At 36.7% G+C, this 16,525-nt stretch overlaps 2 non-coding genes across 2 annotated transcripts; one reads left to right on the top strand and one right to left on the bottom strand.

Moving 5' to 3' along the window:
* Positions 1 to 4,831: 4,831 nt before the first annotated feature.
* Positions 4,832 to 4,938, bottom strand: LOC121203842 (small nucleolar RNA R71). The gene has a single exon (XR_005898777.1). It is a non-coding gene; the product is annotated as a small nucleolar RNA R71 (small nucleolar RNA).
* An 8,828-nt stretch (positions 4,939 to 13,766) lies between these two features.
* On the top strand, positions 13,767 to 13,873 carry LOC121203953 (small nucleolar RNA R71). The gene has a single exon (XR_005898885.1). It is a non-coding gene; the product is annotated as a small nucleolar RNA R71 (small nucleolar RNA).
* Positions 13,874 to 16,525: the final 2,652 nt, after the last annotated feature.

Below are 16,525 nucleotides of genomic sequence, written 5' to 3' on the forward strand. Positions count from 1 at the left end.
GATATGAATATTAAGATGATATGAAATGTTTGAAAGTTTTTTTCATTTGATTTATAAACTCTGGTAATGCTCTGTAACCCTTTTCCGACGACAGATTCGGGTTAAGGGTGTTACAGTTATATACGGTTAAACAGACCTACGAAACCTGGTTATATCCATGGTATGAGTACTCCTTCCTTGGTGCACAAGCTCTGTATCCAGATTGGTAAAATGAGGCAATAGAGGGATGTTATGTAAAATGGTAAAAAAGACACAAGATAAAATGTTTTGCCTCTGGTATGGAACTTTGATGCAAATTGTGATTGGTGAAAACCTGACCTTGCGAAGTCCCATTATGTCCCTAAGTCAACTTGCATATGTATATGTCAAACTAACGTAGAAATCACCCTTTTGGGCTTTTCATACAGTTTATGCATACAACAATCATCTTTAGATATCGACATGCTATGCACCGTTTAGGTCTTTTGTCTATTAATTATTACCTTGTAATAGCCCGTTTTTAGTTAAATCAGAACAATGGTTTTGGAACCACAAATCTGAGGTCAAAATATTTATTTTATTATTATTTTAATATTTACAACATGATAATGTGATTGTGTGAAAATTTCATGAAGAAATTTTATTGTTTAAATGGTTAATTTGGTAAAAAGGACTAAATCGCGTAAAGTGTAAAACTTGTGTTCTATTAGCTAAAAGTGTCAAATAGCTATAGAACCTTAAAGTTAAGGTCCTTAAATATAATTGAGACCATTATTATGATAGTGGATGATAATGGCATGACAGAAATGAAGTTTTGAAATAATTTAAAGGTTAATTTTGGTATTTGATTATTAAAGGTTATTTTAATTAAAAACAAAACACAAAATTTGGTGGCATTCATCTTCTTAGCCGAATTTAGAAGAATAAAAGAAGCCTTATTATTTCATCTAGGGTTCGGTTATTTGAAAGCTAATTTAGTAAGTCATTTTGACTCGGTTTTTAATGATTTCTATGTTTTTGAGATCATTGCTTCGTATTCTAGCTAGCCTGTACCTTAAATTTTGAAATTGTTAAAGATTTTTCATGTTTCCATTGTTGAATTCTTGATTAATTTGATGATTTATGATAGATTTGGAAGGTTTAATGTTAGATTAATAGTTTTTGTAAAGTGATTTTTGACAAAAATGTCAAAAAGGGATTAAATTAAGAAAATGTGAAATGTGGTAGTTAAAAGTATGAATAAATTTAAAATAAGGGCTGCTAGTAACATGTATTAAATTCGGCTAAGCATGGGTTTGTACTAAATTGCATGAATTTGCAATTTTATGTGATAAGGACTAAATTGTAAAAAATGTAAAGTTTAGGGGTAAAAGTATAAATGTGCCTTAAAGAGTGTTTTGGACTAAATTGAATGAATAGATGATTAAATAAGTTAATTTTGAATATATTTAGATCAAGAAAAGTGAAATACGGACTTGGATCGGGGAAAAGATAAAGTTATTGACTAATTGACTAATTGACTCGATTCGCTGTTTTCACATTCGAGGCAGGTTCATATGTGATAAGCATTGTTACAATTATGCTTTAAATGTTTTTATATTGCATAAATTGTGTTTATGAACTAATAGTCATGTTTGAAAACAATTCGGATATATATATATATGGCACTTAGTGTGCGATTCAAGAAAGCTTCGGCTATATATGGCACTTAGTGTGTGAGACCGAGATAGCTCCGGCTATGTAAGACACTGTGTGAAATTATAATAGCTTTGGCTATGTAATAGCACTTATTGTGTGAGATATCAAGTATTGAACAGTGTTCCATAAAGGTATGAGTTAGTTACAAAATTGTACAGGTATGTATATGTAAAGTATGAGATTCAAGTAGAAGAAGTTATGAATTTGCATATAAGCATATGATTAAGCATATGGAAGGTTTGTTGTTTTCATGAATTATATGTTACGTAGTTCAAATTGATGATTTGTGTATTATGATTTGTTGAGTATATTTCATATGAACTTACTAAGCTTTATAGCTTACTTTATTTATTTTTCTATGTTTTATAGTCTTTCGAAGCTAGCTCAAATTCGGGGATCGTTAGAGACTTCATTGCACTATCGAACATCTATTTTGGTACTTTTGAAGTTATGTATATATGGTATATGACATGTATAGGATTGAGTCATTTTGAGTATGTATGATGAAGATGTATTTATAGGCCATTTGAGTCGGCTTGTGCTAATGAATTTGTTAATGTATTAAGTTGTGTAAATGACTTTATTTTGAGTTAGGTAATTGACCTATATTAAGTGAATGAAGTGAATTGATAATGCATGTTGGAATGGTTTAACCATATGAATTATATATGTGAATTATGTCTAGTAAAACAAGTTGAGTTGATAGGTACTTGAATAGGTAAATGACATTGAATTGAGTATTGAAATGGTTAAAATGGATATAGTATGATTGTGTATTGGTTGATGACTTTTGGTTACATATTTGTGTCTTAAAATGGTACCAATTGGGCTTGTATAGGTATGTGCAAAATGGGTGGCAAAATGGCTTGGTAAATGGCCTATTTTTGTCCACACGGGAAGAGACATGGGCTTGTGTCTCAGTCGTGTGCAACACACGGTCATGTTGCACAGCCATGTGTCCCCTGGTGTTGAAATTAAAATGAAGATAGTATGCTCAAACGGTCTCACACACGGGTGTGTGTCCGGCCGTGTGGTACGAGTCAGTATACCCCCTAAATTGCACACGACCTAGCCCACGGGCATGTGACTTGGTCGTGTTGCATAAGTGATAAACCGTAATTTATACATATTTTTATCCTATGTTTAACGCATTTAATGGATGATTTCCCATTAGAATTGGTAAATTCGATGCTCCTAATGCTTTAATTTCATGTTTTATACCTAGGAGAGCATAAGAAAGTGAAAAGAACGAGGAGCGGGCCAAAAATGAAGAAAATGGGTGAAAGTATGAAATCAACACGGCCTGAACCACCTCACACGGGCAGACCACACGGCCGTTTCAATTTGGCAGGCTTGAACACGGCCTGAAGTAATCGAATATGGACGTGCCACACGGGCGTGTCCCTGCCGAGCCCAAGTTGAGTCCAATTCGGAAAAAGGCTAATTTTGAGGGCTCTTAGGCATTCCAAAGCCTATACATACACCCTAGAGGAGGAAGCAAAGGGACACAGAGAATAGGGGGCAAGGAATTACCCCAAGAAAGCCGATTGATCCATCTCAGAAGCCGGATTCATCATCAAGACTAAAGATCTCTCCTCAATTTCCCTTCAGGAGTTTTGGGTTTTCTTTATGTTTTGTATTATTTATTATTCTGAGATGTTTTCTTGTTTAGTTATGAACTAAAACCCGCAAATACCTAAGGGGAATGAAACCTAAGATGAATCTTGTTATTATTTTCTGAATCGTATGATAAATATTTAACTTGTTCTTAATTATGCGTTCTTAATTCTTGTTTTGATATCACAGGATACTGATTCAAGATAAGCTCTTATTCAGAGGAGGAATAGACCCTGTTTAAGAGTACATTTGTCATAATTAAGCAGAGTTGATTGCGCGCGTAGACATAGGGTGACAAGATTTTGCCGGATTAGGGTGAAACCTAATAAGGGGATCCATAGATCGAGTTAATGCAAACCTAGAGTGTTAATTAGAGAAAAGTCTTGGTTATTCAATCTAGGGATTAGACGTTATTAGTTTTGAATAGGGATAATAACATAACTTAAGGATCTCTACGGAACAAGTTAAATGAATAAATCGTCTGATTCAAAGCCAGAATAACAAGAACAGTCTAGGTGGATTTTTCCTTAGCTATTGCCTTCATTCAATCGATTTTCCTAAAAGCAATTTCCCAATTCTATTCCCTGTGAGTTCTTAGTTTAGACTATTATTTAGTTAAAACAAAAACCTCTTTATTCTTAGGCTAGATAATAAAAAGACAGTTATTACTAGTACTTCTAGTTCCTTTGGGTTTGACAATCTGGTCTTTCTAAAACTATACTACTATTCAATAGGTACACTTGCCTACATCGCGATAATAGTTAGTTCAAGAATGAGTAATTATAAATATTTAAAACCTATCACGAAATCACGTGATCAAGTTTTTGGCGCCGTTGCCGGGGAACTAAGATATTAGAAACACTCAATTTTTATTACTTTAGCCATTTATTTTTCTTGCAATTCAATTTATTATTATTATTTATTAATTTACTTTTTCTTTCTCTTGGCAGGTTTTTATAGTTTATTACTAGAAAAAACCCGTCAGGACCACTACTTTTTGACGAAGAAATCGATCGCACAATACGCAAAAACCAAAGAAAAATAAGGCAAAGCTTAAGATACACAGAGAACGAACAAGAAGATGATACTCAAACCCCAACCGAAGAGATGGCTGAAAACCAAGACAATCAGCTACCTCCTGCAATTACGGCTAATCAAAATCCTGCTCCACGCACTATGTATGATTATGCTAAACCTTCTTTAACAGGAGCTAAATCTAGCATAGTTAGACCTACTGTAGCTGCAAATACTTTTGAACTGAAACCTAACACAATTCAAATGATACAACAGTTTGTTCAGTTTGACGGTTTGCAGGTTGAAGATCCCAACGCTCACTTAGCAAACTTTCTGGAATTTTGCGATACATTTAAAATCAATGGCGTTTCTGATGATGCCATATGTCTTCGGTTGTTTCCCTTTTCATTGAGGAATAAAGTTAAACAGTGGTTGAACTCGTTACCACGAGGGTCAATTACTACTTGGGAACAAATAACCAAAAAAATTTTTTCTCAAATACTTTCCGCCGGCTAAAACGGCTAAATTACGCAATGATATCTCTTCGTTTGTGCAGATGGACCTAGAAATACTTTACGATGCATGGGAGAGATACAAAGACTTACTGAGAAGGTGCCCTCACCATGGGTTACCGCTTTGGCTTCAGGTTCAAACATTCCATAATGGCCTGAATCCTTCGACTCGACAAATGGTTGACGCAGCTGCTGGTCGAACCATCAACAATAAAACACCTGAAGATGCCTATGAGTTTATAGAGAAGATGTCACTGAGTAACTATCAGTGGCAAGTCATGAGGACTAAGCCAACTAAAGCAGTAGGCATTTATAACGTTGATTCGGTTACTATGCTGTCAAACCAGGTAGAACTTCTAAATAAAAATATTGATGGTTTTCTTAGTTCTTCACAGGTTTACCTAGTAATGCAGTGCGAAGCAAGTGGAGGTGGACCAAACCATTTGGAATACCAACCTTATGGCCACAACATGAATAACGAGCAATTAAATTACATGGGTAATAATCCTCAACCTCAAAACAATCTATACAGTAACCCTTATAATGCAGGTTGGAGGAACCACCCCAATTTCTCGTGGGGCGGTCAAGGAAATCAAAGACCACAACATCCTCCGGGTTTTCAACAACCACCCTACCAACAGGAAAAGAAGCTGAAACTTGAAGAGATGCTCTCAAATTTTATATCAGTGTCAAAAACCCATTTTCAGAACACTAAGATAGCAATTAAAAATCAACAAGCGTCGATCCAAGGGCTCAAAACTCAAATAGGCCAGCTTTCCAAACTAATCTTCGAACGACCACAAGGTAGCTTGCCAAGTAATATTGAACCCAACCCAAGGGAACAGCTCAACACAATTAATATTCAAGATGAAGAAGGATTTGTTGAGCCTGAGCCAGAACCGAGGTAAGAAACTGTGGTAAGCAAAGGTCAAGGTGAGGTAGATCACAATACAAACAAATGGTGAACGTCGAATATAAACCTCATGTGCCATACCCCAATGCGACAAGGAAAGACCGCTCAGATGAACAATTTGGTAAATTCCTTAAACTCTTAAAAAAATTACACATTAACTTACTATTTATTGAAGCCCTGTCACATATGCCAAACGCAATGAAATTTTTAAAGGAGCTTTTAGCAAATAAGAGGAAGTTGGACAAGGCGTCGCATGTGGAGCTAAACACAGTGTGCTCAGTTATTCTACAAAATAAGCTACCAAACAAACTAAAAGATCCAGGGAGTTTTACGATTCCTTGCTTAATTGGTCATTTAGATGTTAATAATGCATTAGCTGATTTAGGGGCTAGTATCAACGTCATGCCCTACAAAATGTGTAAACAATTAGGTCTCGGGAAATCCAAACAGACTAGGATGAACATTCAATTAGCAGAAAAAACTATAAGATTTCCTAGGGGTATTATTGAAGATATGCTAGTTAAAATTGATAAATTTATCTTTCCCGTTGACTTCATTGTTCTAGACATAGAGGAGGATAGCAACACTCTTTTAATTCTAGGAAGGCCCTTTTTAGCAACTGCTAAAACAATTATTGATGTTGGCACAGGTGAGCTCACGCTTCGTGTGGGAGACGAAATAATCACCCTTCAAGCTCGCAATTATGGCAACACAACAGAAATTAAAGGTGATCATCTAAACCATTCTATTAAAGCTGACCATATGATACAACCCACTGTGTAGGAGATAAGTTTGAAGGTAGTACATGAACCATTCTTAAGCAATAGTAGAGGACCCATTGCTGAAGACCGAAGGTTACAAATTAAGGAGCTAGATGAATGGCGAACGCATAAACCGAGAACGCCTGACAAACTCAATCTACGACAGAACGAGCTCAATCTTTTTCCAAATCAACTTAAGGTTGGAGATAGAGTCTTATTAGATGCCGTAGATCCCCACATTGTCACTACCACATCGAATGAATAAATCCCTCTTACGGTACTCAGCATTGTCCCATTCGGTACGGTCGAGGTGAGTCATCCCAAGTTCGGCACTTTTAAGGTAAACAACACACGTTTAAAACCTTATTTTGATGAGATTGATAGTAGGAATGAGGAGTATAAACTCCTCAAACCACCATGATCATTCAACGGAGAGGTAAGTTGAGCTTAGAATATAAATAAGCGCTTTTCAGGAGGCAACCCAAGCACTCTCTGTATTAAATTCTTTAAAATTTAGTATTTGACATCTAACTTACTAACAGAACACTTGAATACAGGTTTTCCACAGAGACACGGCCAAGCACAAGGACGTGTGTAGGGCCGTGTGAAAATAGGGCAAAGATTTCCCCAAACACGAGCTGCGATAAAATGCCACGGCCGTGCGACATAGCTGTGGTCGAGCCTGCCAACCATGGGTGAACCTGTTAAAATAGCATGGGCGGGTGACACGCCCGTAGTCAAACTTGTCAAATGAACACGGGCGTGGGGCTTTCATACACGGGCGTGGGGCTTTCATACACGGGCGTGGGAGAAGTGGACAACACCAGACACGGCCGTCTGCACCCACACGCCGAAGGAACACGGGCGTGTATTAAATGTCAGGTGCGCCCAATTTCAAAATTCGTGAAGACGGGCATGTTCCCTAGCCGTGTGCCCCAAGATCTATAAATACCCTACACTATTCACTTTCTTCCCCATTCAAAAACCCTAACCCTAGCCACTGCAAGTCCACACGCCCTCCTTGCCACGCCTGTACGCCGCTTCCTACTCCATTTTTGACGCTCAATCTCTCTCCCCTAGCGTTTGTTTACTACTTTCACTTCTATTTTACTTATTTCTAATGCTTAGTATCAACATAATATTCATATCTTTTGAACTATTCTTCATTTTGCTCATTATTCTATCATTTAATTTGCATTCTTAGGTTAGTCATGACATTACTATGCTTATTCTCGTGCTATTACCATGTCAATGTCTATCATTTAATTTGCATTCCTAGGATTAGTTATCATACATTCCGTGTTAAATCGAGATTAGGAAAACCTCATACCCATTACATTTATATTCTCATTCTCATTGTTATTGTGGTTGAGTTTGCTTTATATCAGTAGTCATGGCTGAAATAAGTTAGTTCAAATTCATGACTTTTTACTTTTTCGAATTTGTTTACCTATTGTTATTATTCGTTTATCTATTATTACTATTGTTTATATTATAGGCTTTTAATGTCGTCTTCATGAGGAAAGAAGGCCGCTGTCCCTGCTTCAAAGAAAAGGAAGGGAGCGTCATCCTCCGCGGGTCCAACCACAGAAATTCGTCACCCTCTCATTCAGTTTCCCCAAAGGCCCCAAGAAGAACTTTTCCAAATCCTTCGAGCCCGACCTTTAATTGCAGGCTGCTGCATATACTGGGCTGCTATAGAACAAGTTTAGTTGGCTGATGCGATTCGAGCCCTCCTAACCACCGACCCTTGGGAGCTGTTCTTTGGGATTATCGAGCCAACATACCTCAAGCTCACGATGGAACTATGCTCCACATTCCATCTTTAGATAGTAATGACAAACTACAATGATCCCGGCACGGTCCAGTTTCGCCTAGGTGGGTTAGTCCATCAGCTAAGCGTCCCAGAGTTCGATGCTGCACTGGGCTTATATACAGAGAAGTTCAAAGAGGAGAATGACTTAAATGCTCTCAGCCGCCACATCTATTGTTCTCCTTTACGATGCTGGGACGCATTAGTACTAGGTGAGGCCACCTACAATCCCAGCCGCTCCAAGGCATCGGCTCTCTCTCCCTCTCTAAGGTACCTACATGCAATTTTTGCTTACACAATTACAGGGAGGTGAGAGAGCACAGGCGTCGTCAACACTCATGACGCCTACTTCTTATGGTGCATGTTGCACGGGCACGTTATCGACCTTGCTTATTTCATCGCCCTCGCGATTCTGCACTAGACAGAACGGCATCGGAAGGGGGTCATCTCTATTGGCCCCTACGTGACTCGGTTGGATCGACACTTCGGGCTCCTCAGCACTGCAACCTAAGGATCATCCCTTACCCTCATCGGCCAGATGTCTCCACAAGGTATCTCGAGCATGCTTAGCATGAGGATGATCGAGAGGCGCCGAGGATGCAACCCTCCCCAATATTGTCTTGCCCAATCTATCGAAGAGGAAGCCTACGAGGACATTCCTGATGATGTCCCTCCACAGCACAAGGACCCACCGACTCAGCCACCACCACCCTCTCGTCCAGTTCATGTGGCAGCTTCATATGCTGACATCTCTGAGTGCCTCACTTGGTTCGAGCAACAACGTTTTCAACGTTTTGACAACATTGATGCTACTCTACAACAGATTTGTCAGCACCACCACATCTCATCGCTAGTCCCACCTCGCGAACCATCCAGCAATGAAGATGTTTAAAAACATTTATTTATTATTTTATGTTTTTCAATTTTATTACAACTACTTTTTATTTTTATTTTTAGTTGATCTAAGAATTTTATTTTTAATTATCAATTTCGGTTATTTCTTTATGAGCAATTTTTCTTCCTAATATCCCCTAAAAAGTTCTTGATTTATCACAGTTATATAGAGCTCCTTAGTTCATCATCGCATAGGAACTAAAAACTTCATCGGGAAAGGTTCTCCACGACTGCCATGTCCTGATCAACCAAGACCATAGTTACCACTAGATATAATATTCTTTTGGTGCAGGACTAATGGACTAATGGACCTCTACAACCGCCGGAGTATCCTCCTCCACTCTCGAACTAATTCCTCTCCAAACCTCCAGTTCGAGGAATTTATCATACAGGAAGTTTCACGTCTCTCAATATCTTATTTTTATACTCTAATATCTATCTTTGTACATTGAGGACAATGTACATCTTAAGTGTGGGGGGATATTTATTTCATTATCAGAAAAATCCCTGAATGACTACCTTGTTCTCTTGAAAAGCTCTCATATTATATTTAGGATAAATTTTGATTGATTTATGATTTTTGTTGATATATCTTGAATTAAAACATAGGAATTTATGCATTGATTATTTAAACTTCAAGACATTAGAGAATCAAGCATGATAAGTTGATCTTTAAGAATTTAAAATCTTAGGTTGTTTCCCCAAAGTTTAGGTATTACTTTGAGTTGGAATTCACAAGTTTTAAACATCAAAAAGCCAAAAGTTTTGTGAGATTTTTGAGCCTTTTAAGCATTTATTAATTCTTTCATGCTCACTTTTATTATTGCTTGGAGTGCGTTAGTATTGAACTGTTATTCTAGAACTTGCTTGATTATGCATGTCGAGACCACACCATTTGATTTAATATGTCAAAACGATTAAGTCACTTAGGATTAACCCACTCATGCCATAAAAGCCTACCTCCACGATTAACCCCTAGTAAACCCCCTTGAACCTAACAAGCCATTTCTTGTATTACCTTTAATATTAACCCTTAACCCATTATTGTTGAAATCCCCTAAATTAATCCCTATTTTTGTCGAGATTTGAGTTGAACAAATTGCTTAGCTATGTCTTGTTCTTAATAGTTAGTCTATGTTATTTAACTTGTTCTTAAAAAAAATTTTCTATACATATTAGTAATTCTATATTCTGAAAAGAAGCTCTGTTGTATGCAAGTGATGATTAACTCTTTTTCTAGCTAGGCAATTTTCTAATTTAATCTCGATTCTAACCCTTTCTTTCAGCTTGTGACCACACCCCCTAACTAAGTCTCATTATAACCCTCTAAAGACCTTTTGATTGATGTATCATGTTAAATTATAGTGGTGGAGATTTGATTCTCATGCAAGCCTATGGTAATGACCTTTCATTATTGACTATTGAGTGCTTCATTTATTGTCCTTAAACACCTTAAGTGATTTAAGTGATTCTTTAGTAAGGATGTGAAACTCTGTGATATTCTGAATTGAAGATAATTACTTAGATGAGGGGAGCCACCTATGTTTTCGGAATAAAATGCTCAACTTCGAATGTTTGAAACTTTTATGTTCTTTTAGTTGAATTCTCAAAGTATGATTCCCTATGCATTAATTTGAGATATTATCGATAAGTTGAGAAGAATTTATTTTGATTATGAGTTGAGAATTTTGCTTGAGGACAAGAAAATGCTTAAGTGTGGGGGTATTTGATAAACTGTAATTTATACATATTTTTACCCCATGTTTAACGCATTTTATGAATGATTTCCCATTAGAATTGGTGAATTTGATGCTCCTAATGCTTTAATTTCATGTTTTATACCTAGGAGAGCATAAGAAGGCGAAAGGAACAAGGAACGGGCCAAAAACAGAGAAAATGGGCCAAAGTACGAAATCAACACGGCCTGAACCGCCTCACACGGGCAGACCACACGGTCATGTCAATTTGGTAGGCTCGAACATGGCCTGAAGTAATCGAACACGGGCGTGTCACACGAGCGTGTCCCTGCCGAGCCCAAGTTGAGTCCAATTCGTAAAAGGCTGATTTTGAGGGCTCTTAGGCATTCCAAATCCTATACATACACCCTAGAGGAGGAAGAAAAGGGACACAGAGAATAGGGGGCAAGGAATTACCCCAAGAAAGCCTATTGATCCATCTCAGAAGCCGGATTCATCATCAAGACTGAATATCTCTCCTCAATTTCCCTTCAAGAGTTTTTGGTTTTCTTTATGTTTTGTATTATTTATTATTTTGAGATGTTTTCTTGTTTAGTTATGAACTAAAACCCCTAAATACCTAAGGGGGATGAAACCTAAGACGAATCTTGTTATTATTTTTTGAATCGTATGATAAATATTTAACTTATTCTTAATTATGTGTTCTTAATTCTTGTTTTGATATCCCAAGATACTGATTCAAGATAAGCTCTTATTTAGAGGAGGAATAGACCATGTTTAAGAGTACATTTGTCATAATTAAGCGGAGTTGATTGTGTGCCTAGACATAGGGTGACAAGATTTTGTCGGATTAGGGTGAAACCTAATAAGGGGATCCATAGATCGAGTTAATGCAACCCTAGAGTGTTAATTAGAGAAAAGTCTCAGTTATTCAATCTAGGGATTAGACATTATTAGTCTTGAATAGGGATAATAACAGAACTTAGGGATCTTTACGGAACAAGTTAAATGAATAAATCGTCCGATTCGGAGCCAGAATAACAAGTACAGTCTAGGTGGATTTTTCCTTAGGTATTGCCTTCATTCAATCAATTTTCCCAAAAGCAATTTCCCAATTCTATTCTCTGTGAGTTCTTAGTTTAGATAATTAGTTAGTTAAAACAAAAACCTCTTTATTCTTAGGCTAGACAATAAAAAGACCGTCATTACTAGTACTTTTAGTTCCTTTGGGTTCGACAATCCGATCTTGCTAAAACTATACTACTATTCGATAGGTACACTTGCCTACATCGCGATAATAGTTAGTTCAAGAACGAGTAATTATAAATATTTAAAACCTATCACAAAATCACGCAATCAATAAGTTAGTATACCCTACAGGTTTGGCACGGCCTAGCAGACGGCCTGGCACTCAGGCGTGGGTGGCCACTTCGAAGGGCACACGGGCTAGACACACAGGCGTGTGGTTGGCCGTGTGATCCAAGTCAGTATGTACCCCCTTTTTTCACACGGCCTATGACACGGGCGTGTCTGATGGCCATGTGAGACACACGGCCTAGCCACACGGGCGTGTGTCCCCTTTTTTGATAAAAAATTTACTAAGTGTTGAAATTTTTTTTGAGTATTCAGTTTAATCCCGAACCACTTCCAATACATGATTAAGGCCTCGTAGGCTCATATAAGGGACAATTTGATTTAGTTTGAATGATGATTGTATAAAATGATATTATGTATGTGAAAAGTTTGTGAAATTATGTTGTAGGTCCAGTAATGCTTCGTAACCCTATTCTAGCGTTGAATACGGGTAAGGGGTGTTACATACCTCATCTTAGATTAAATAGCTAATTCCTTAACCTAAAATGTTGGCCTTACTTTTATAAGTATTAAATGAATTAAACCTAAATGAATAAAATAATCATTTGCACAAAATATTCATAATACAAAAACCAATCAACTCAAATCATGATTCATACTCATTTTGAATAAAAAAAATCAAGTCATACTTTATTAAATTGAAAACATAAAGATGAGATGCAAATATGTTTTTCAACACAGAAGCAACAATTAACAATAAAGATGAGATGCAAACTTATTGGATTCTCAAAGTGATAGTTTTACACTACTCTTTTCCTACACTTCTTGGATTCTCTGTATCACTTGGAAAAGCAACTTGAGGTCTATTTTTTAGCTTTTTGGCTAGCTGTCCATCTTGTTCTCTAGATTCCTTAAAGTTTTATCATTCTTAGCCATATATGCTTTTAGTAAGTTTTCCAAAATACTTGAAGAATCGGCTCGCTTAGGTTTCTACATTTATTGAAAAAACTGGTAAATGAATTGATCGTGAAGGCATATAAGAATTACTTAGGCCAGTCCCTTGAATTACCGTGGGAGAAATTGAGTTGATTTTTCTATGAAGGGTTGTGATGATTCAATTGTGGACCTAGACTATTCCTATTTTGATGTTGGTTTCCCATATAGTAGATCGATGCTAGGTTTGATGGGTAATCCCCAAATGTATAACCATCTCCACAGTACACACATAAAATGTTTTCAAACTGACTTGGTTGTTGACTTGTTAGGTTAGTGTTGCAACCATTAGTAGTAATATTTTTAAGCATAGAAGTCATAATAGATACCTGAAATGCTAAAGATGTAAGAGCATCGACTTCATGAATTCTTATCACTCTTCTTCTTGTGGCTGCTCGATTGGTTGGCCACTAATAGTTGTTGCTTGAAATTCTTTCAAGAATCTCATAGGATTCATTGTATGGATTTAAAAGAATAGCTCTGTCAGTTGAAGCATCCACCACCATTCTTGTATGAGCATTGAGACCACTGTAAAAGGTCTCCAATTGGATGTAGTGAGGAATACCATGATGAGCGTATTTTCATAATAATTCCTTAAATCGTTCTCATGCCTCATACAAGGACTCATTATCAAATTGCTAAAATGTAGTAATTTCATTTCCAAGATTAGCATTCTTACTTGGTGGAAAGTACTTCATCTGGAACACTGCTGGTTTTAACCCAAACTAAGGGGCCTCAATTTTGGGTCTTAGGATCCCTAGATTGAGTTCACTAGGTGTTTAATTGGTTAACCAACCCGAACCACCATTAACCAAATTAATCAACCTTTTTAAACCTTTAACAATTAACCAAGCCGAATAGTTTTTTAAAAAATTATCTGAATCGAACTTTTTCAATTAATTCGGTCGATTAACTAATAACTCTTGAAAAGCATTAAATTTAAGGCCTCTAAATGGAATTAATTGTTTGTAATTAAGTGAATACATTTTCATTTTTAGGATGTTTTTAGAACATTGCATAACAAGCTTGGATTATGATATAATGGTCATTATTTGTTACTTTTATCACTTAGGGATGAAAGGTGTGGTTTTGATAGAACACAGATGTAGGAAGAAGAAGAAGATGAAGAAGGAAAATAAGGGAAGTGAAATGTTGTCATAGCACATGGTGGGATTGATTGCCAACAGAATTGCCATTGCAATTCGGGGAAGATGATTCAACACTCTATCCATCTCACTCTTAGCCAGCTATAGGTGTACCTGATAAGTCGTAATTTATACATATTTTTATCCCATGCTTAGCATATTTTTCGATGAATTATTATCAAATTTGTGGAATTCGATGCTCCTAATCTTTTAATTTCATGTTTTATACTTAGGTGAGAATAGAAGAGTAAAAAGAGCGAGAAACGAGCTAAAAACGGAGAAAATGGGTCAACGTGGGAAATCAACACGGCCTGGACTTCCTCACATGGGTAGTTCACATGCTCGTGTCTATTTAACAGGTTGCAACACGACCTAAGCCACACCACACAACCGTGTCTATTTACCAGACTCTAAACACAGCCTAAGCCACCTCACACGGGCGTGTCCTTGTCGAGCCCAAGTCTAGTTCTACTCAGAAAAGGCCACTTTTGAAGGTTTTGAAGCATTCTAAAGTCTATATAAACACCCGAGGAGGCATCTAAGAGACACACGGAGTAGGAGGCAAGGAATTACTTGAAGAAAGCTGATTAATCCATTTCAGAAGCCAGATTCTCCTTCAAGACTGAAGATCTCCCTTCAATTTCCTTCAGGGGCTTTTGGGTTTTCTTTATGTTTTGTTATTATTATTCTTCTGAGATGTTTCCTTTTACACTTATGAACTAAGTCCCCTAAATAACTAAGGGGAATGAAACCTAAGACGGATCTTGTTATTATTTTCTGAATTATATGATAAATACTTGATTTGTTCTTAATTCTTATTTTAATATTCTAGGATATTGATTCAAGTTTTGATGCGCTTATTCAGAGGAGTAAAAGTCCTTGGCTAAGAGTAAATCTAGCATAATTAGGCGGAGTTAATTGCACCCCTAGACATAGGGTGACATAAATCTGCCAGATTAGGGTCAAACCTAATAAGGGAATCCATAGATCGAGTTAATGCAACACTAAGGGTTTTAATTAGAAAGAGATTTCAATTAATCAACCTAGGGTTAGACGTTGTTAGTCTTGAGAGAGATAATAATATAACTTGGGGATTTCTACGGATCGAGTCAAATGAATAAATCGTCTGGTTCAGAATCAAGTAACAAGTGAAGTCTAGGTGGATTTTTTCCTTGGGTATTGTCCAAAGCAATCAGTTTTCCCAAAAGTATTTCCCCAATTTTCTTCCTGTGCATTCTTAGTTTAGTTAATTAGTTTAGATAAAGTAAATCCCTTTGTTTTTAGGCTAGATAATAAAAAGAAAGTTAATACTAGTACTTTTAGTTCCCGTGGGTTCGACATTCCGGTCTTGCTATAAACTATACTACTATTAGATAGGTGCGCTTGCCTTCATCGTGATGATAGTTAGTTTTCAAGTACGATCAATCATAAATATAAAACTTATCACGAGACATTACATCAAGTTTTTGGCGCTGTTTCTGGGGAACTAAAATATTAGGAACACTTAATTTTTATTACTTTAGCCATTTATTTTATTGCAATTTAAATTTTATTTTAGTTTTATTAATTTTAGTAAATTTTCTTTTGTTTTCTTCTGACAGGTTTTTATAGTTTATAATTAGAAGAAACCCGTCAGGACCATTACTTTTTGACAGTGAGATTGAAAGCACAGCTCGCAAAAATCGAAGAGAAATAAGGCGAAACCTAAGAAACATAGAGGAAGGACAAGAGGAAGATATCCATAATACAACTGAGGAGATGGCTGAAAATCAGGAAAATCCGCTACCTCCTGCGACTGCTGCTGATCCAGTAAATCAGATTGCTACTCCTCGTATTATGTATGATTATGCTAAACCTACTTTAACAGGAGCCGAATCGAGTATAGTTAGACTTGCTATTGCTACAAATAATTTTGAATTGAAGCCTAACATAATTCAAATGATACAATAGTTTGTTCAGTTTGATGGTTTGCAGGACGAGGATCCAAACACTCATTTGGCGAATTTTCTAGAGTTTTTCGACACTTTTAAGATCAATAACGTTTCTGACGATGCCATTCGCCTTCGATTGTTTCCCTTTTCGTTGAGGAACAAAGCTAAACAGTGGTTGAACTCGTTACCACGAGGGTCAATCACAACTTAGGAACACATGACCGAAAATTTTTTACTTAAATAT

The sequence above is a fragment of the Gossypium hirsutum genome, chromosome A07 (assembly GCF_007990345.1).
Source record: "Gossypium hirsutum isolate 1008001.06 chromosome A07, Gossypium_hirsutum_v2.1, whole genome shotgun sequence".
Lineage (NCBI taxonomy): Eukaryota > Viridiplantae > Streptophyta > Magnoliopsida > Malvales > Malvaceae > Gossypium > Gossypium hirsutum.